Genomic DNA, 22,934 nt, shown 5'->3' with positions numbered 1-22,934 from the left:
AAATATTCCTTATATCTATGTCCAGCTTTAGGTCAAATGTACAAAGAGTCAGCGGTCACAAACTTCACACAGACTTGTTTGCGAACGGACTCTGATTTTGTGAACTAATCTATGTACCATTATGTTGTTTTACAAAACTACCATTAATACAGCGTTACAGAATTACTTGCCTAATGAATATAAAATAGGCAGGTCACAATTTGCTACCCCTTCCAATTGGCTACAGACACAACGATGGTGGCTCACAAAGGTCAGCTGAACACCATTGCAGTGGTTCCTGCATCACTGTCTTCTTCCCCTGAGGAGAGCCTCCGACTTCCCCTTTGTAAATCAGTTGTCATCTCCTTTTTGTCAATGCCCTGTGAGTAGAATTGTGGAATGCCCCTTCCAAATTGCATTTCTGTATGGGTCGCAAAACCCATTTCATTAATCAGAAAAATTGAGTTTTATACATAATTCTGCAGTTCCAAATGTGGTGATTTTGCGATTCACAAGCTATGGAAGTGTAAAATACTTTAGTACATCTGGTCTCAAATTCGCTTTTTCTCTAATCTTTGGTTCTCCTTCACACTTTTCACACCTTTTCCTGCCTAGCAGTATTTCCTAGTGACATGCCTTCTCCAGGGCTTCACATGGGCAGGTAATGCCCAGTACTGAGTGCTGAGTACTGAGTGCCTGCACGTCTCAACACCGCTTCAATACATTTAATGGAAGAGCACCAGTACTTCTCAAGAGCCAGCAGGTAAAGCGCTGGCCTCTCATACCCCTTCTCTCCCTTCTCCCAATTCTTTAACAAAAAAGTGGAGAGAATCTGTAAGAGACATTGGAAGTATGCAAGTTGCAACCACAATCTGGCTGTTCTCTCATTTTGCTTCTATTATGCCCTGCCTGTAAATGCCTGTGTCAGAGTCCCCTCAGTGTGTTGATACAGCATCTCATCAGTTTGCAAGGGTCAAGTAGTACTAACCTACCCTCCGACTGCTGCAAATAGATAGCGTCCAAGCACTGCTCAAAGTGTTGTTTATAAAGGCTACACCACACTGTTTCCTCAGCAGGTGTGTTGACAGGCTTCTATTTGAAGAGTATATGGCTGCTTCTGCTGCACCTGCTTCCTGTTTTTTTTAAATATATTTATTGTTGTTTTATCAACAAACAAGCATTTAATCAACTTACCAAGTAATTCCCTCCCCTGTTCCCTTGCCCCTATAAAAACTCCACTCCATGTACACTGTCCGGCTTGCGAATTGTCATTCTGGGTTACGGCTGACATGTATGTAACACAGCCCACACCTTTCTATGTTCTAGTGATTCCGCTCCTCAGCTACATCTGAATCCTACGATGATGTGCCTCGCTCCCTGGATTCAGTTTCTGGGTCCTTAAGGCGATCGAGCAGGTGGTCCCATTGTCGTGCCCCATTTGCATTCTCAGGCCCTTTTGCTACCTCTTGGTGCAGGTCCCTTCCCTCTGCCTCGGTCCATCTTGATATTTGTGGGCCTCTGGGATCCTTCCAGTGCATTGTGATCTCCCTTTTAGCCAGGATCAGCGCTAAATCTATGTATTTGGTTGTGGTTCTCTTCGGGTGGTGTCTGGGGAATCCCCCCAACAGTGCCACCATTGGGAAAGACCGGAGCCTTCTGTTCGTCACTGTTCTAATGCTCTGTAAGATCTTGTCCCACTATTGCTCCAGTTCCCCACATTTCCATAACATGTGTATCAGGCCTGCATCCAGCTCCGAGCACCGGGGGCATGCACTATTTGTAGTGTTATACATCGATGCTATCTTGGCAGGGCTGAGGTATGCTCTGTGATATACATATAAATTAATCAGCTTAAAGCAGGCGTTTCTAGATACCTTGTATACATATGCTGTGATTTTTTTTCCCACTGTGATTCATCTATAGGTTGCTCGATGTCCACCTGCCAGAGGGTTCTCAATCTTTCAAGAGGGGACAGAGTGTCTCTTTGTAATGTTTTTTAAAGTGTGGATACAACTTCCTTACCTTCCCCTATAGTGCAGAGGGCCTGGCATCCGGTGTGTGTAGGAGTTCCCTTGATCCCTGTTTCAAGTGTCGCTGTATTAGTGCTGTGAGTGAGCCGTCCATAAGGAACATCCCCGGCGGGGTGCCAAATTGTGCCATCAGAGCTTCATATGACATCAATTCCCCATCCCCAAAGAGATCTCCCATCACTGTGACGCCACATGTCCCCAATTTTGTGATACCCGCCACGGCATTTCCCCCAGGGAGCACAGTCAGGCAGGCCAATGGTAAGTTCGGTGAGTATGGGGATGTGGTTCTAGTGTGTTGCAAGCTGTGTATCCAGCAGTCACGCATTACCTTGAGGTCCGGCGAACCCATCACCCGTTTACCTCCGGGCTTCGGGAGTATCCCCGCAAGGGTTGCAGCAGTGCGTCCCATTAGGTGCCCTCCGGGTGTTTCCGGCAATGCTGTATTCCGTGCTTTTGCCAGCCATTGTACTTGACATGCTAGGTAATACAAGTCAATGTCTGGTGCCGCCATCCCCCCTCCGTCGTGAGTCTTCTGGAGTTTATGCAAAGCTAATCTGTGTCATCCCGGTCCCCAAATAAGGCTAATAAGAATAGAGTCAATTTCCCGGAAGATTGGGCGAGGGATCAGTTTGGGCAAAGTCGAGAAGTAGTACATTAATCTGGGCAGGGCCACCATCTTCACTAGGGCCACACGGCCTGCTACTGACAAGGGTAGTATCTTCCAGAAGTGGGCATCTGTTCTCAGTTTCCGGATCGCACTGTTCACATTACCTTCCAGGAGATCCACTGGTTCATGGAATATGTTGACGCCCAAATAGCGGAAGGTGGTCGAAGACCATCCCAGACCGCGAGTATTTATAATTTGGGGCGCTCCCTTGTTTAGTAGGTAAATGAGGGACTTCTGCCAGTTTATGCTGAGCCCTGACATGTCCCCAAATTGTTCTAGCAAGTCCATGGCACCCGGTAGCTCCCTGTTTGAGTCTTTCAGGAATATTAACATGTCGTCTGCGTGGAGTGCGATTTGATGAGTCTGGTCCGCAACTGTTAGTCCCTCATAGTACTTCCTGGTTCTAGCCATCTGCGCCAGGGGCTCCATTACAATGGCAAATAGCAACGGCGATAGCGAGCATCCCTGTCTGGTGTCCCTGCCAATTTTGTATGAGCTCGAGATTGTTCAGCCCGTACGAACCCGGGCTGTGGGGGTTGAGTATAGCAGCTTTGTCCACTTAAGAAACCCCTGACCCAGGCCCATCTTTTTCAATATTGTCTCCAGGTAGTCCCATCTGAGACTATCGAACACTTTTTCAATGTCTACAGCTATAATTGCTGCTGTACTGATATTTGGAGATCCCGATTGTAGTATCTTAACCAATCTCCTTATATTAAGGGCGGTATTGCTGTTTGGGATAAATCCCGTCTGGTCTGGGTGGATAAATTTTTCCATGTGGGGTAATAGTCTTGTGGCTAGGATGCGACTAAGTGTTTTGTAGTCTATATTAAGCATGGATAGAGGGTGCTATGAGCGTACATCTGTAGAGGGCGACCCTATTTTGGCAGTGGGATCACAATGGCCTCATTTGTGGATGGGGGAGACTTGCAGTCTGCAGCGCCTCTGTATAGAGTGCACTTAGCTGTGGCGCTAGGAGGTCTATATAAGCACAGTAAAATTCAGCTGGCAGTCCGTCTGCCCCGGGTACCTTCCCTCTGGCCATCGCCCCCACCACCACCGTCACTTCCCGAGGGGTTATCACCTCCCCTAGTTCCTGTCGATCGTCCTATCCCAGGGCTGGGAGCTGGATACCTTCCAAACATTTCAGCTGTTCCGGCTCTAGGGTCATCGCTGGGGGGGCGTAGAGCGACGAGTAGTACTCAGTGAAGCTAGTGTTAATATTGCTTTGCCCATATAGCCTCTCTCCTGCCGGGTCCACTGTCTCCATCACCAGGGACTGTTGTCTCGCCAGAGCCGAGAGCCAGGCCAGCAATGCCCCTAATCTGTCTCCTACTGCATGCTGTCTAGTAATATATTTCTTATAATCAAAGCATCTAAGTTTTTCCAGAGCTGATGCCACTTTATTTTTAGTTTCGGATATACTTGGGGCTAGTTCTGGGTCATCTGGTCTTTTGCGTTCCAGAATTCTCAGTTCTTTCCCATGTTTATCAATTTCTCCCTCCAGGGATCTCCTGACCCCCATTATCCCGGACATACAATGAACCCCAATAGTCACCTTAAACGCTTCCCACTCTTGAGCCCGGGAGGATGCTGAGCCCTGATTGTGTGTGAAATATTCTTTGATTGTATCGCTAATGGTTTGCCAGAAAGCACTATCTTCCAATGTTTCCACATTGAGTCACCAGTCTGGTATTTTGGGGACGCTCTCTCCTCCAATCCAGTGTGAGCAGTAGGGGGTTGTGATCAGACACTGTGCGGCAGAGATATTCCGCACTACGTACTGTGCAATTTACATCGGGAGATGTCAGGAAAACGTCCAGTCGGACATGTAAGTCATGTAAGGGCGAATAGAAAGAGTAATCTCTTTCTCGCGGATGAAGGTGTCTCCAGGGGTCTGTAAGGCCCCAGTACCGTTGCCAGTCAGTGAAACTTTTGGCTGTCCTAATTGTGGGGGAGTGTCACAGGGGAGGGTGAGACCTGTCCCACTTGGCGTTTGCAATACAGTTACAGTCGCCCCCACTATCGTTGCATGGGATAGATGTGGTCCCCACTTGTGTGAGATTGCGTTCAGAAAGGTGCCCTAGTCTTGATTAGGAGCATAAATACCTCCCAGTGTGACGTCCTGTCCCCCCAAACGACCGGTCACTAGTACATAGCTGCCCTCTTTGTCTATTAATACTTCCTTTTTTTGGAATGGAACACTTAGCCTCTCCCACATCAGGACCCCTCTCGCATATGCCGAGTATGCTGTAGCATATAACTGCCCTCTCCATCGTTTCGATATAGCTTTAACCTTCTTTCCCGTGAGGTGTGTTTCTTGCAGTATGGCTATATGTACTCCTCACCTTTTGAGCTGACTGTAAACTTTATATTGCTTATTCATACTGTTCAATCCCCTGACGTTCCAGGTGAGGAATTTATAATCTGGGGTCTATCCATAGTCTGTGTGGGTGTGTGGTTTGTTGGTGTGTTCGCCCCCAAGTGCCCGTTTTGTGTGTGACAGTGTCCATGGATCTAGCCAAGGGGGGGGTGACATGGAGCTGATATCCCTACTATAAACCCATTAACTTCAAACATAACAGTTCTCTTTTTATCCAAACTCCCTCCCCCCAGGACTGGTATTGAAACTAACCCCGTCCAAACCATCCCTAACTTTGTAAACTTTGTGTGTGAGGGCTGAGGCAAGATCCGAGTGCTTAACCCGTGGTCCCCCTTCCATCCCTAAATCATCTGATGTATGTTTTTTTCCGGCCCCTCAGTGTTGATTGCAATTGTCCTGCAGTGGGGGAGAACCGAAACAGTGCAGTTTATTGTTTGCCGACCCTGTGTGCGAGCGTTCCTTGGGCCCCGGTGGGCACTGCAGTCCCATAGTGACATTGGCCTCCAGCAATTTCTCTTCTAAGGACCATGCCTCCAGATTTGCTTCTTCCGAGCGTAGGCTCCGTCGTCCCTCAGATGATCTCATCGGATGTCCCCGGTGTCATTCTTGGTGGGTTGTCGAATGTGCCATGTGATGAGCAGGCGGCACTGCCGGATATGGATTCATGGTCCGATGGGTCTCAGAGGGGCGCGGAGAACCGGTCCCCCCCTTTCCCAAGGATGCTGCAGCTTTCACCACTTCTCGCCGTTCTTGTAGTGCCAGGCTGCATGGTGGGGCTGCGCCCATCAGTCGTCTCACTTTTTTCCTGCGAGTTTCCTTTTGTGACCTTTCAGCTCCCTCTGGGTTCTCTCCCGTGGTCATCCCCAACGTGTCTAGCCACTTCCGCGCCTGCTGCGGCGAAGTGAAGAAGAGCGTGTCGTTATTCGTGATAATCTTTAAATTGGCCTGGAACAGCATAGCATACCGAATGCCTCATTCTCTGAGTCATCGCTTAACCTCCATTAAAGTGGCTCTTTGCCTCTGGGTGTCCCTTGTGAAGTCCGGGAAGATCATTATCCGCTGATCGCCCATTGTGATCTCCCCTTTCTTCCTTGCCTGTGATAGTATGAGGTACCTATCTTTAAAACGGAGCAGCTTTGCTATGATCGGGTGCGGTCTGGCCCCTGGAGGGGGAGCCCTCGCCGGTATCCTGTGAGCTCGTTCTATTGCAAAGTATTGCGATAAGCCCCCCGGCGCCACCTCACTGCGTATCCATTGCTCCAAGTACGTTTCCATATTGGGTGCCTCTTGTTCTGCCTTCTCGGGGAAACCAACCAGTCATAGGTTACTTCTTCTTGCCCTGTTTTCCTCATCTTCCGCACGTGCTTCTAGTGTTTTAATCTGTGACGTCAGTTCGACCACCATTTTGGTGATCTTCAAGCATTCCCAGGTAAGTTGCTCCAGGGACTTTTCACTGGTGACCAATCTGTCAGTTAATTGCCTGTGGTCATCTCTGAGGAGTGTCAGGTCCACAGATAGTGTGTCTATTTTAGGCTCCAGTGCATCTCTAGAGGCTTGTATGGCCTGTAGTATGGTATCTAGCGTGGTTTCTTGTTGTAGGGCCTTGTCAGATTCGCCGGTTCCTCCGTCCCTCTGTGAGCCACTTGTATTTCGTCCCCAGGGCCGTCTCGCTTCTTAGGTTTACCCATGTTTCACAGCCTTCTCTCTTTCACAGGGCTGAAGACCCGTTTGTGTCTGCCCTGGTTTCTCAGCAGACACCTATCACCTTTAATACTCCGGTTAGGATCTTCGCTGTGCTGTTTCTATGCCTTGACTGCTCAGTGTGTTGTTGCCGTGGCCCCTCTCTGTTCAGTTCGTCATGCGAGAGCCATCGCACCCCCCCTCCAGGGGGCGCCCCTGCGTCCCAGCTTTCTCATGGGCACCATGGTGCACCTCACTCAGGCCAGCTTTGTGCCTCAAGGTCTGGGCACCAGGGCACTGGCCCAGTCTCCTCATCCTTGTCCCCGCAGGGCTGCGAGATCAACGCTTCCTCCCCAGGAACCGTTGGCAGTTCTGTTATTGTCCCCCAACTGCAGCACGAGGGAGCCCCCTTCTCCAGGTTCCAGGGGGGGGCCGCAGCCCTCCGGCTTCCTCCCGGATGTCACGCCCAGACCACTGTCTGGGTCCCCAGCACGAAATCCGCTGTTAGGCCTCTGGCCCAGGCCCGGGCAGCTCCCACGGGGCAAAGAACAGGGGGGTGTTCTCGGGGCTCCCCGGTCCCGCCGTGGGTCGGAGCAATGCAGCAGGGGCAGTGCCTCTCACCCCCGGGTCGTCGCCTCGACCGTGTCTTCTGGCTGTGCTCCTGCCCCACCTTCTTCGGCCTACCTGACAGGCCTCGGCAGTCCGTGTACAGGATCCACCCGGCTGCCCAGATCCACCAGCAGTCCTCCGTGACGAGGCAGCGGAACGAGCACTCGCTCCTCAGCTCGTGTCTCAGACTTGCATCCTGCATCCTCTGGGTGCCGCCATCCTGCCTAACGGCCTCACAGCCTCACAGCCGCACTTCGCGGCCCAGGCCGACCATCCCCACAGGGTTGTCCAGGCTCCTTGCAGCACGCTCCAAAAAGGCTACCAAGGGTTCCGCCACTCGTGCCGGTCCATTTCTGGTGAGAACCGTGGGTCGGGGAGACAGGATTAGTGTGTGATGGTCGGAGGCCGCTGGGAGCTCCGCATTACGCATAATGCTCCATCGGCCTCAAGCCACGTCCCCGCACCTGCTTCCTGTTAACATAGTTGCTTGTGTTCCACCCAACATTAAGGGCCCGATTTAGAGTTTGGTGGATGGGTTACTCCATCACAAACATGACGGATATCCCAGTTGCCTTACTACGATCTCCTTAGGCTCTTATGGGATCATAATACGGCAGATGGCATATCCGTCACGTTTGTGATGCAGTTACCCCCTCCGCCAAACTCTAAATCAGACACTAAGACATGAATGGCCTGGCAGCTGAGGATATGACACAGCCAGTTACCCTAAATATGGCAAGAGCGGTTAAGGCAAGGAGCCACCAGGGACTTTGAAAGTGAGAAGAGCAGCCCACTTATGCTCTACATGTGATACGAGTAGCCCGGCAGGAGCAGCAGATGCACTGCATGGTGCTCCAAGTTTGACAAAAGCAGAACGAAGAGAGCAGCACCCTTTAAATGTAGTAGGAGTGGCCCAGTTGAAGTTGTCTTGAACATGACTTGAGCAGCCTCTAAGGCGCCTCCTGATGTTCCATTCCAGCAGCGGCTGGCTCATCAGTTGCATCCTGGCCACAGTCTTTGGCTACATAAGGGAAGTAGGCCTGCAGTGAGCAGCACCCTTCAGGGAGACAAAACACCTTTAATTGTAGACTGCAAACATCTGCAAAATGTTGGGAGGCTGACACCCAACCAATGGGTGAATGGGGCTCAAGCAAAAAAGCGAGTGGCTGAAAGAGATGATGGCCTAACGCAATTTTCTGTGTATTTATTTTTGTATTCTTTTGTGTTAAAGACGTAAGTTCTGCCATGGCCGCCATCTGTTGTAGGTCCTTCAAATGCATAACATATGTTGAACTATATGACAGGGGTAACACTATTTATTGAAGATGTTGTCTATACATAGGTATTAGTAGGCATACACAGCTTTACTATACTTAACTCCACATGTATGTACCTTGTCAATGTATCTATCTTCAGTGTAGGTGGATGTGTAGTTAAGGTTTTCATTTCCGAAAGCACTCACAGCACTGCTGCATTTGGAGAACATTTTATGATTTTAGTGTACCAAGTAAACTGTTTTCAACAAAAGTCTCAGGCCTGGCCTCAGTCCTCCCAGCTAGATAAAAAAAAACTGGCCTATGCCTTTCTGCTACAAATTTGATACTTGTGGTGGGTGAGACAGGAAATTAACAGGGAGAGCCAAGTCAGGGGTCTGGCTGGGCTCTATGAGCCCACGCACAAGCTGAGCCCTGAGAACATGCAAATTATACAACAAACATCATGTACAAATACTAAACAATTTCTTCAAAATTCAAAAATACAAAAGTGTATTGCCTTAAGTTACGTAAGCGTTTCACTTACATCTGATTATATCACTGCAGCAAGATACTTTTATTAAAAGTGATAGTTTTTAGGTCAAGCGTAAGCGTGCGGCCTCTTGTATACTTTTAATGTACCTACTTCTGTGGGCTTCAAGCCATTTAATTTGTTTGTTTCAGTGTCATTTAAAAATCCTTGCTTGCTAATGGTCAGTCATGCCTCTTTGTCCCTCCCTTTTCTCTTTGGAAGCAGGGACTAACTACTGTATAATTACACTTTGTAATGATTATTGGGGGACTTTTTTTTCTTGTTTTCCTGCTCCTGTGAATCAATGGGCCACATGTACGAAGATCAGGTTTTGTGACTCGCAAATTGCAAGACTTAGCGACTCGCAAATTGCAAGTCACAAAACCTGTTGTACAACAGTGTGAATGACACTCTGCAATTAGCAATGGGGTCGCAAATGACCTACCTCATGAATATTCATGAGGTAGGTTGCAATTTGCGACCCCATTGGGAATGGCGGCACTCACAGGGATGGTGGCCGGCTAGGGTCAGCAGACCACCATGTCTGCGACTGTTTTTAAATAAAGTAGTATTTTCTTTTTTTTAAGTGCAGCCTGTTTTCCTCAAAGGAAAACGGAATGCATTTCGAAAACAAAAATAAGTTTTCTTTTAATTTTTTCAGAGCAGGCATTCACAAAGGGTAAGGGGTCCCATGGGACACCTTTCCTTTTGCAACTGGGTTAGCACCAATTTGAGAATGGTGTTAACTGCAATTGTTTTGTGATGGCATTCGTGGTCACAAAACAATCATACATCGGACTGCAACTTGCAATTAGGAAGGGAACACCCCTTCCTAATTGCGACTCGCAAACCCTTTTTGCGATTTGGTGAATAGATTACTGAATCGCAAAAATGGGTCTGTACATACCAAAATGCTTTTTTCTCGTCACAAACGGCTTGTTTTCCTTTGCTTCTCTGCTTCCTGCACACAGCGGTATGTTTCTTCGTCTTCCTTGGCTTCGGGCATCTTGCTGTTTCTCTGTAATGCCTTTTTTTTTTTTTTGCAGATTTATGAAGTGCGAACTCGACATTAAGATATTTGAGCGCTTTATTTTTTTGGGAGTTTCATATAGCTCAAAATCAATACAAAGTTATTAGAGGTTTACAGTAGCACAGGTTACATTACACAAGAACACATTCATTTTTGGTAGAAAGGAGAGATTAAGTGATTTTCCCAGAATCACAGGATGTTGACCCAGGGCAGAGACTCAAACTGTGCTTCCCATCTCCAGAGTCAGCAGCTCTGGCCCTCACGCCACATCCTTTCCCCTAGGGTCTTTGTCTGGTGCATGTTGGGGCAGTCTGGGAATAACTTTTTTTTTATTTATTTTTTATATAGCGCTTGTATTACAGGTTTTGCCATTAATATTGATAATCTGCCATTTCATAGCCTGCAAAGCAGGTGCCATTCTTAAAAAAAATTCACCATAATTTATTTGCATCGACCTTGCAGAGATGAAGAGGTGAAAAAGCTATGTCAGGTTTGTAATCTGTGACTTTCTTGTTCTGTCAAGACCTCTGCAGTGGGTGCATTAACCAACTGACTTGAATAGAACATAACACTAGGCAATAGCAGGGTCACTCACCAACCAAGCACATAGGATAGTTTTAGGCAAGAAGATGGTGAAAGGTTTTGTCTAAAAAATGGTGGAAAAGGAGTCGTGACTCCCGACCCAAGCACTTCACGGCCTCAAGCTTGATAGCAAAAAACATCTAGCCTTTGGATGTAAATTAGGCCTCTTCAAATAGAGTTCAGTTAGTAGAGGCAGCCATTTTCCTAAACCTGTAGAACAAAGAAACTAACACAATGGTGCCACAGTGAGAGTAGCAGCATATCATAGGGCACAAAAGTGGAGCAAATTCCATCACTTCCACCTCTCTCAGAATTCACTGGTGTTATGGCTTTGATGACAGTCCCTTCACAGTGACTGCAACCTTGCAGATGCCACTTCCGGAAGCGCTGCCTAAAGCAGTGTTTGAATAGCGCGGCTTCCTGTTAGGCACCACCTCGGATACCCCCCACAGTCACTGTCACAGGCGCAGAGCGGTTCCCCATCACCCTCTTGACTCCTGTGTATAATGATCCACGCATCATCTGTAACAGTCCAGTAATGTTTAAACTGCTCTCCTCTCTTCAAACCCCAGGCTTCAAGTAACCACTTCACTAAGTACCCATGCATCATTTGATTCAAACAATATGAGTTATTTCTGATTGCTGTGATTACCAAGTACATGGAAAATCAATGTCAAGAAAATAGCTTTCTGACTCTATCAAGTGGCCCTTTTCTCACTCCTGCTTCTACTGGTTTTTCTCTCAGTTTTTCACCACGACTCCCTGGGTCTTTAGGAATATATGTGTGTTTGTTTATATGGGTTCACACTCCAAGGGCCACATTTCAAAGTCAATCCTGGGCAGTAACAATAAAGACTCCATGGGCAGTAGATGTTTTAAACCAGATAACTGTTGTTTCATAATCTGTGGCAACCAGGATAAGCCAATGCTTGTACTCATGTAACCCAAATGTGTCGTTGCGACAGAAGTCTTTTTTGTATAAGACAAAAAACAGGCAGGATGCATACCAGGCTTGCAGAGTAACCACTGTGTAAATAAGTTCCATGTAAATTATCTTTACGTAATTTATCTTGTGTAGGTATCAAGAATCTCTTACATGGTTCTAGACCTACCTTGGATTTCCCCCCAAAAACATACAATTGAAACCTTTCCATAGCCCGGAAAATGCCAATGAACCAGTCCTTTAGGAGCCTCACTGGGCACCACTGGTCTACGTGAAAAACCGCTCTATAGTCCAAATCCAGGCTTCCTGCTCTACTCTGAGTGGTCCAGATGGCAAGGCAAAGACTTCATATTTTGAGTAGCCACCCCAACAGAGATAATTCTGACATCAAAACCATCAGCCAGTGCACAAATGTATGCACTGAAAATGCACTGTCAAGGCCCAGGAGATTCAGGTACACGTTCCTGTTCTACAGAGTCAGTCCTGAACTGAGGGCTGTCATAAGACTATTAACCCAAGGCAGTGCTTTAAATAAATACAGAGTACCAACCCTTCTGTATTTCCATTTAAAGCACTGACCCAAGGTCACAGATATGGTACCTTTCGATCTATCCAGTCGGCCTGTCTACCACTGAAGCTCTGATTCCCCAGTCTGCACACATTTAAAGCCTCCTGTTCAGTTAAGCTGCCTTTTCTGTTATTCTCTTTGGATAAAGTCAATGGGGGTGATTCTAACCCTGGCGGTCGGTGATAAAGCGGCGGCCAACCCGCCAACAGGCCGGCGGTCCAAAAAATGGAATTCTGACCCTGGCGGGAACCGCCAACACAGCCCGCCAACTTAACACTCCGACCGCCACGGCGGGACCGAAAAACAGCGCGGCGGTCACCGCCAACAGCCAGGCGGCATACAATGTTCCGCCCACACTATCATGACCGGCCAACCCACCACCTTTTCCGGGGCGGGAGCACCGCCGATAAAAACACGGCGGAAACAGACTACGAACGGGAAAACGCACACCTCTACGCACTCCACGAGGAAGGAGGACAGCATGGAACCCGAATTAAACATCCTACCTGCTCTCGTCTACTGCTCAACTACCACGAGTACGAACGCCGGCGCAGACGACAACGGTGAGTACTGCACCTACGACACACGGGAGGGGGGAGGACGAAAGGTCACGTGCACACACATACGCGATACACCCACCCCCCCAAACCATGTACACACCAATGCAGAGCAACAAGTCACAGTGAAACCACCCAAACCCCCGTAAAGAAAACAAGGACATAATTAAATAGTGACTCGAAATTTATGAGAAAGAAAAACCACTGATAAGACACGGTCAAATAGCAATAACAACTCAAACATCCTAAATCAATATCCAGTGCATACGAAATACCGAGGCAATCAATTCAAAGTGTCCGTGGGCCAAAGTGTAGCAACACAAGGGCAAAGCCCACACAGGAGACCTGAGTCCTTTGGAGAGAACACTGCAGGGGCATCTGATGAAAAAACTACAGGCACCTCAGGGGGAAGGGAAGGGGGGGGGGCACCACAGCCACATGAGTCCACGACGCCAGATCCACGAAGGGGCCACCATGCCCACTCGGCCATCCTGGGGAGTGCAAAGCCACAGTCTCTCAAGTCTCTACAGTGGGTGGGATGCCCACCCGGCCATCCTGGGGAGTGCAAAGCCACAGTCTCTCAAGTCTCTACAGTGGGTGGCTTGCCCACTGTTCCATCCTGGGAAGTGCAAAGCCACAGTCCATCAGGTGGATTACAGTCTCCACTGGTCAAGGAGGAGGCATGGTGGGCACAGTGAACCGTTAACAGTGCTTGACAGAAAGGGCCCAGCGGAGCGGTGCTTGAGACGGCGGGGCCCAGCGGAGCGGTGCTTGACAGGAAGGGCCCAGCGGAGTGGTGCTTGAGATGGCGGGGCCCAGCGGAGCGGTGCTTGACAGGAAGGGCCCAGCGGAGCGGTGCTTGAGATGGCGGGGCCCAGCGGAGCGGTGCTTGAGACGGCGGGGCCCAGCGGAGCGGTGCTTGAGATGGCGGGGCCCAGCGGAGCGGTGCTTGACAGGAAGGGCCCAGCAGAGCGGAGCTTGACAGGAAGGGCCCAGCGGAGCGGTGCTTGACAGGAAGGGGCCAGCGGAGCGGTGCTTGAGACGGCGGGGCCCAGCGGAGCGGTGCTTGAGACGGCGGGGCCCAGCGTAGCGGTGCTTGACAGGAAGGGCCCAGCGGAGCGGTGCTTCAGATGGCGGGGCCCAGCGGAGCGGTGCTTGAGACGGCGGGGCCCAGCGGAGCGGTGCTTGATAGGAAGGGGCCAGCGGAGCGGTGCTTGAGACGGCGGGGCCCAGCGGAGCGGTGCTTGAGATGGCGGGGCCCAGCGGAGCGGTGCTTGACAGGAAGGACCCAGCAGAGCGGTGCTTGAGATGGCGGGGCCCAGCGGAGTGGTGCTTGACAGGAAGGGCCCAGCGGAGCGGTGCTTGAGATGGCGGGGCCCAGCGGAGCGGTGCTTGAGACGGCGGGGCCCAGCGGAGCGGTGCTTGAGATGGCGGGGCCCAGCGGAGCGGTGCTTGACAGGAAGGGCCCAGCGGAGGGGTGCTTGAGATGGCGGGGCCCAGCGGAGCGGTGCTTGACAGGAAGGGCCCAGCGGAGCGGTGCTTGAGATGGCGGGCCCAGCGGAGCGGTGCTTGACAGGAAGGGCCCAGCGGAGCGGTGCTTGACAGGAAGGGGCCAGCGGAGCGGTGCTTGAGACGGCGGGGCCCAGCGGAGCGGTGCTTGACAGGAAGGGCCCAGCGGAGCGGTGCTTGACAGGAAGGGGCCAGCGGAGTGGTGCTTGAGATAGCGGGGCCCAGCAGAGTGGTGCTTGAGACGGCGGGGCCCAGCGGAGCGGTGCTTGACAGGAAGGGCCCAGCGGAGCGGTGCATGAGACGGCGGGGCCCTCTTCAGCGGTGCTCTTCTGCACGGCGGGGCCCTGTTCAGCGGTGCTCTTCTGCACGGCGGGGCCCTCTTCAGCGGTGCTCTTCTGCACGGCGGGGCCCTCTTCAGCGGTGCTCTTCTGCACCGCGGGGCCCTCTTCAGCGGTGCTCTTCTGCACGGCGGGGCCCTCTTCAGCGGTGCTCTTCTGCACGGCGGGGCCCTCTTCAGCGGTGCTCTTCTGCACGGCGGGGCCCTCTTCAGCGGTGCTCTTCTGCACGGCGGGCCCTGTTCAGCGGTGCTCTTCTGCATGGCGGGGCCCTCTTCAGCGGTGCTCTTCTGCACGGCGGGGCCCTCTTCAGCGGTGCTCTTCTGCACGGCGGGGCCCTCTTCAGCGGTGCTCTTCTGCACGGCGGGGCCCTGTTCAACGGTGCTCTTCTGCACGGCGGGGCCCTGTTCAGCGGTGCTCTTCTGCACGGCGGGCCCTGTTCAGCGGTGCTCGTCCAGTAGGTCAAGGGAGCCAGACCTGGCCTGGACTCCCTGCTCACTCGCCCTCCGACCGTGCTGTTGCTGGACCCTTCGGTGAAGGAGTCCTGGGCCCTTTGGTGTCCTTCCTAACACCCGGGATGGGGCTTGTGGGCCCCTCCTGCTCCGCGCTCCTGCTGGCTGACTTTTCCGCCCTGCTGCCCTTTCGCTCCTTAGATGGGGCTCTCGGGCCCTTGCCTCCCCTAGCTGTTGTGGCTGGTGATGTGGGAGAACTTGGCTCCTTGGGGGCAGCCGTGTCAGTCCTCTCACGGCGGCCCTTTACCTTCCTGGTCTTCTTGCCTGGTGGGGGGCTGGCTATCCCCTTGCTGCTGATTGAGGTGTCACTGCTGGCAAAGGGTGGGCTCCAGAACCCATGCACCACAGTGACACTCGAAGCTGGGCTGGTGGTGGCTGAGGTGCTCTTGGGACTCTTTGCAGATGGAGGGGGTGGGTCAGTGGAGGGAAAGAGGTCAAGATTAGCAAGGAAAACTTTCTTAGGACCAAGGTAAAAGGTAGGAGAAGTGGAGATGGAAGTGGAGGAAGAGGATGTGGTTGTAGGAGAGTCAGGTGTGCTGTCTTTGGGTGCAGGTGCATGTGCTGGAGGCTGTTGTGAGGTGGATGGCTGTTGGGTGGGTGGCTGCCTGCGTTTGTGTGTCTTGGAAGAGGGGGTGACAGACACAGTGGGAGAGGACACAGGGGACGTGTAAATAGTAGTGGGGGTGGTGACTGCACGTGTGCGGACTGGACTGGAGGGTGTGCTGGTGATGGAAGCACTGGCTGATGGTGGTGTGCATGCAGGTGTGAGTGTAGACGTGACAGGGAGGGAGGAGGGAAACGAGGAGGTGGGGGACACAGAGGTGGTAGTGGCTGTTGGAATGTCTGCATCTGGGTGTTGCTTGCGTGCATGCTTGTGGCTTCTGTGGTGCCTGTGTCTGGATGAGCTTCCCTTGGGTGTTGAGGTGTGTGCAGGCTGGTCTGATGGTGTGGATGGGATAGGCTGAGGAACAGGAGACAGAGACAGGCTGGAGGCAGTCAGAAGAGGGAGGCTGGAAACAGGGACAATGGCTGCCGTCAGTGCTGAGGCCAGAGCATTGAACGATCGTTGATGGGCAGCCTGACCCGAATGAATGCCCTCCAGGTAGGCATTGCTCCGATGTACCTCCCTTTCTACCCCCTGGATGGCATTCAAAAGGGTAGTCTGCCCAACAATGAGTGTCCTGAGGAGATCAATGACCTCCTCACTGAGGGCAGCAGGGGTAACAGGGGCAGGGGCTGAGGTGCCTGGGACGAAGGAGACGCGCGCCTTCCTGGGCGAGCGGGCACGGAGCGTAGGCTAAGGGGCTGCTGGGAGGGCGGGGCTGGTGCGCTGGGTGGCGGCTGTACCTGGAGAGGTGGGGGGCCCGGATGTTGCCGCCACCGCTAGGGAGCTCACATCCGAGGACGTGTCGCTGTCGCTGGTGTCACCACTGGTCCCCGTTGTGGTGCTCCCCTCGCCCTCCGGATCACTGGTGCCCTCGGTGTCTGTTCCTGGTCCCACCGGGGCCTTGTGACGTGCAGCTCCCTCGTGCTCCGATGCCAATTCTCCTCCGCCTGATGATGCTAATGCACAGATGCACAAGAAGACGAAGAAGAAGGGTGGGGGGAGAAAAACGAAGACCAGGTTGAGTGCATGCAATGTCAACACCGTTGGCGGAGAGGACAGACACAGGAGCCTCATGCACTAAGCCGCGCATTCGGGGTAGACTACTCAGTACTTCGGACTAGGACTACAGGTCTACAGACGCCAAAGGCGCACATGTGTGATGCTGGACCATCAATAGCTGTACTTGTCACCCTACAGAGGTGGGGTCCGGGAGCACAGGGCCATGCCTAAAGGAGCGGACTACACAACAGAAAGCGCCCTGGCCTGATGTCACCCCTAACCCTCCTCCCCCACCCAGACGCCTCCACTGCGCAGAGAGATAGCAGAATGTGCTGATACTCACCCCCTTGTGTCTGCTGTGATGTCCTCAAGCGCCCATCCAAATCAGGGTAGGCCACCGCCAGGATCCGGGACATCAGAGGGGTCAGGGTACGACTGGCACCCCTCCTAGGTTGGGAGGCCATCCCCAGCAGTGACTCGGCGGTCTTCCTGGTCCCGCGGCGGATGTCCTCCCACCTCTTGCGGCAGTGGGTGCCCCGTCTTGTGTGGACCCCCAGGGCCCGGACTTCCTTGGCGATGGCACGCCAAATGTCCACTTTCTGATGGGCGCTGACCTATTTGACATGTACAGGGTGGGAAGGAAAAAATCATCAATTTTCTGCATGTTAGATGCGATTGGCCCCCCCTCCCCAACCTTGCCATATGGCACATGCTCTCATCTGTCGTGCGTTGCACTCCTCATTCGCCCCCCACCCCACCAACTTACATCCACCCCACTCCACACAGGCATAGCCCATTCAATGTGCACCCAGTGTACTTACCTGTTGGTCTGGAGGACCGTAGAGTAACGCATACTGGGGGAGGACCCCGTCCACGAGCTTCTCCAACTCTTCGGAACTGAAGGCGGGGGCCCTTTCCCCAGTCGCAGCAGCCATTGTCACTTCCAGACCGAGGTCACAGCAGCACTTGCAGTATAGGTCCTCTCCTGTGGAAGATCAGGTCTCGAGTGATTAAGCAGATAGAAAATGGCGGTCACGCCCGCGGCGGTGCGTACCGCGGCGGTGCGTACCGCGACCGCCGGCGCAACTCATTATTGGCTCCTGAAACCCATATGCTTCAATGTTAGCCAATGCGGCTTCGTATAGCGGTCTTCGACCGCCTACCGCCACGGTGTGCCACGCCAGCGCATTGACCTCACATCCCATTGTCCCACTTCACAGGTCAGGCAGCCGCCATTTCAAGGGCCCACATGGCATTATTTGTACTGCGTCACACAGGCCTAGGCCTTGCATTGCCACACATACACGCCTTTCAATACATAGATAATCGTGTGCTATGCATGCAGTGGTGAACGTACCTGTGACTTGCTTGACTCTGTGCTCCATGTTGTCCTTCCTAGGCACCGTCCGCTGGGACTTGCGAGGAGAAGGATGAATCCTCGCGTGTACCGCCCGCTGGTGGACCTGTCGACAATGGAAGAATGCCACATCATACTACGATACCGACTTGACCGAGCCACTATACATGAACTGTGTGCCCAGCTGGAGCCAGACCTGATGTCCCCCATCCGCCAACCCACAGGAATTCCCCCTCTAGTGCAGGTTCTGTCAGTCCTCCATTTTTTGGCAAGTGGCTCATTCCAGACAACAGTGGCCATGTCATCTGGAATGTCTCAGCCTATGTTTTCAAAAATCTTGTCTGCCCTGACGCAACACATGCAGCGCTACATTGTATTCCCTGAGGAGGTTGATTTGGCCACTGTGAAGGGTGATTTTTATGCCCTTGGACATATCCCCAACATAATTGGTGCCATTGATGGGACCCATGTGGCTTTAGTACCCCCAAAAGACGATGAGCAGGTGTACAGAAACAGGAAAAGTTACCATTCGATGAACGTCCAGGTGGTCTGTTTGGCTGACCAGTACATCTCCCATGTGAATGCCAAGTTCCCTGGGTCAGTGCATGACGCGTATGTGATGCGAAATAGCAGCATCCCTTATGTGATGGAACAGCTACAGAGACAACGTGTGTGGCTAATTGGTGACTCTGGTTACCCCAACCTGCCTTGGCTATTGACCCCAGTGATGAATCCCCGGACCAGGGCAGAGGAATGGTACAATGAGGCCCATGGGCGAACTAGGAGGGTCATTGAAAGAACCTTTGGCCTCCTGAAGGCCAGGTTTAGGTGCCTACATATGACAGGGGGATCCCTGATGTACTCACCAAAGAAGGTGTGCCAGATCATCGTGGCCTGCTGTATGCTTCACAATCTGGCATTGCGACGTCAGGTGCCCTTCCTGCAGGAGGATGGTCCAGATGGTGGTGTTGAAGCAGCTGTGGAGCCTGCGGAGAGTGAAGAGGAGGAAGATGAAGAGGACGACCCAGACAACAGGGACAGAGTTATCCAACAGTATTTTCAGTAGCACCCAGGTAGGAATCACCCACGCCATTTACCATTTACTGAATGCCCCCTGCATCTTTACTTTGTGTATTTCCCCCCAATTCTTTTAAACTAAAGTTTACTTTTCCCTTCCCTTTTCAGTGCTGTATGACCCACTGCGTGACTTCTGCCTGGTTAGCCCATGGACTGATGCTTATTGACATCAGTATGTTGTCCACACATATATAACAGAACATTATTGATAAGTAATGTGTTATACATTTGTAAATAATACAGGCTGACTCCAGAATGATTTATGTGCAATGAGTGATTTATTTTTAGTGCTATATTTTGGTACATGATATTAAAACGGTGAAGGGTGAGGGTGGAGTTATGTCCATGGCAGAGTCCAGTTCTCGGTCGCACAGGTGCATTGTTCATATGGCAGTGGAAGGATGGAGCAGGGGCAGTTCAAGGTTGGACAGGGTGACACTGTGGGACAGTGGAATGACATCCGGGGGGATATTAGACTGGCGGGGGTCTTGGCATCCTACTCTGTCTTCCTTTGAGATCTCAGGTTCCTCTTGCGGGGTGGTTGTTCTTCAGCAGGAGGTGGGGTTCTGGTGGCCCGTCGTTCTGTGGGGGCCTCCTGACCACTAGCGCCGGCGGAGGTGGTAGGCTGTTCCTGGCTAGTGACAGGGGCCCTTTGCGGTGCCACATGGTCCTGCAATGTGGTTTCAATGCGGTTGAGGGCCTGGACTATGGTCCCCATTGCGGTAGCGATGGCCCGGAGTTCATTGCTGAACCCCATGTACCGTTCCTCCTGCTGTGCCTGGATCTCGGTGAACCTGGCCAGTACCGTCGCCATCGTCTCCTGGGAGTAATGGTAGGCTCCCATGATGGTGGTGAGGGCCTCTTGGAGAGTCGGTTCCCTGGGCCTGTCCTCCCCCCCCTGTCGCACAGCAGCCCTCCCAGTTGCCCTGTTTCCCCGGGCCTCTGTCCCCTGGACGGTGTGCCCACTACCACTGCCCCCAGGTCCCTGTTGTTGTTGGGGTGTTGGGTCAGCCTGGGTGCCCTGTAGTGGCGGACACACCGCTGATTGACGGGTCCGCGGGACAGAGGCATGGGCCCGCTGGGTGGGAGCTGTGCTGGTGTTCCCAGAGGGGTTTGGGTCTGCTGTTTCCTGTGTCTGTGTGTGGGGAACCGACTGTCCAGAAGTCCCCGATGGTCCGGGCTGGTCGTCAGGTTCTAGGTCGACAGAGCTGCTGTCCTCGCTGGGGGCCTGTTCTGGGGGTGGGATGGACATCTCTGGACCCTCCGTGGCGGTGTGTTGTCGTTCGGGCCCTGCAGGGGTAAAGGAGTATGGTTATTGTTTCTGTGTGTGCCATGGCGTGCATTTTGGGTGCCCTTGTCCCCCAGTGCTGGCATTCCCTTGTGGGAGGTGTTGTGAGGGTTTGGGGGGGGTGTATGGGTATGTGCAATGGTCATGCTTTGGTGGTGGCTGTCTATGGTTTGTGTTGGCATTCAGGGGTTGGTGTTGTTTAGGGAGGGTTGTGCTGGTGAGACATTGGCAGGGAGGTTATGTGCTGGGGGGTGATATTGGGGGTGAGAGGGGGGTTGGCATGCTGGTGGTTGGGGGGGGTGAAGTAGTTGAGATTCGACTTACCAGAGTCCATTCCTCCGCCTACTCCAGCGAGGCCATCAGGATGCAGGATGTTTACCACCTCTTGCTCCCATGCTGTGAATTGGGGTGGGGTGGGTGGGGGTCAGCCGCCAGTCTTCTGCACAGCGATGTTGTGCCTGGAGATCATCGAGCGCACCTTCCCCCATAGGTCGTTCCATCGCTTTCTGATATCTTCCCGATTTCTGGGATGCTGTCCCACAGCGTTGACCCTGTCTACGATCCTTTGCCATAGCTCAGCCTTCCTTGCTATGGTGGTGTGCTGCACCTGTGTGCCGAAGAGCTGGGGCTCAACCCTCATGATTTCCTCCACCATGACCCGGAGTTCTTGGTCCGAAAACCTTGGGTGTCTTTGGGGTGCCATGGGGTGGTATGGATGAGGTGTGGGGTGGTGTTTGTGGTGATGTGCGTGGTTATATGTTGTGATGTGTGCGTAGATGTGGTGTGGGTGATGAAGTTGTGTTCCTGTGTGTGTTGGGGTTTTCTAATGCTGTGCTCGCTATCTCTATCTCTCTCGCTCTCGCCTTCGCTCCGATTTCCAACTAGTGGGGGTTTGTGGGTGATGTGGGTGTGTGTTTTATAGTTGATTGGATGTGTGGGAGCGTTGTTTGTATGTGTCTCAGGTGTGCGTATTTCAAAATGTCCAATGTGGCAGTGTTTTGGAGCTGGGTGTGTATTTTGACCGCAGCGGTGTGTACCGCCAATGGAATACCGCGGTTGAAAGACCGCTGCGTGGATTCGTGGGTCAGAATGGCTTGGGCGTGTTTGTGTTGGCGTGACGGTGGAGGTTTGGTCATCTCCAGTTTTCCGCGGCCCGCTGATGTGGCGGCCTTCCTTGGATGTCGGATTTTTGGCGGTTTCACAGTTGGTGGTCAGAATGACCGTGGCGGTCTACCGCGGCCGCGGCGGTAGTATGGCGGACTTCTGACCGGCGGTAAGGGCCTTTTACCGCCGAGGTCAGAATGACCCCCAATGTTTTTAAAAGTTAGGCTGGTATTGCCAATGTAGAGGATTAATTCCTTTAAAAGTGTAACACACAGAAATATATGGCGGATACCTTTTCTTTGCTCCTAACTCTTTTGACCCCCCCTCATTCTCTTGGCTAAATGTCATTAAGGTGCATCTTTGTGGCTTGTTTGGTGCTTTAAAACTAAAAGGGGTTGCATCTCTAGGGCCTGCCTTCGGGCTCTAGCCATGAGTCGCTCACCCCTCCTTACCTCGACCTTGGGCATTGTAACCTGGTTATACCGACAGAAATTGTGGCAAGGACACCCTTTATTAAAAAACATGTGGAGATAAGCTCCGCTCCTATAGGTACCAACTCAGCCAGCTACTATACAAGCACAGTCCTTTATTGCTATCTGAATGAATTTGATATTCCTTGCAATTTCTCTTTCACTACGGGGATCTTTTTGGAAAAGTTTCTGCTACCTTCTAGGAGTAACGTGGGCCATTTTTAATGAGGGTCGCTAATTATTCCTAGCTGATACATTTTTATAATTTACAACAGCGATTCTTTAAACGCACCTATGCCTGTCTTATGCTTGCCTTTTACAAGAGAAACCTCTGGCAATAGCAGTGGATTTTCAGCCAAGCGAGGGCTTTCCGTTTCTATGGGCTGTCAAGTTTTCGCTCTGTGTGGGGTTCAGGAGTACAGCTTGCATAATTGGTTTTGTTGCGTGGTTTGCATTCGCCTCTGACAGTGATGAATAAAGAGATTCTTCATGCCTTCGGTGCCAAATAACTTTTAGCTAAAATAGAAAATGTTTACTGAAACAACTGACATGCAAGAGGCAATACAACGCGAATTCACATCAGCAACCTGTGTACATTCCAGTGAGAAATAATCAAAGCCCTGGTAAATGATCCAAAAATGATAGATTCTGCATTCTTTTGCCAGATCAACTGACCCGTTTCCTGTCAATCTCTGAACAAGCTAACCTTTTCATTCCGATTCGCAGTCACAGCGCTGGGCTCATTCTGCACACAAATACACAAGACTCGGGTGCTTGTAGGTGCACAGAGAAAGAGACACAAAAAGCAGATAGAAAGAGAGAGAGCACATAGGAGGACAAAAGACACTCACTCATTTCAGCGG

This window comes from Pleurodeles waltl, chromosome 1_1 (genome assembly GCF_031143425.1).
Source record: "Pleurodeles waltl isolate 20211129_DDA chromosome 1_1, aPleWal1.hap1.20221129, whole genome shotgun sequence".
Lineage (NCBI taxonomy): Eukaryota > Metazoa > Chordata > Amphibia > Caudata > Salamandridae > Pleurodeles > Pleurodeles waltl.
Note: the sequence above shows the minus strand (reverse complement) of the source record.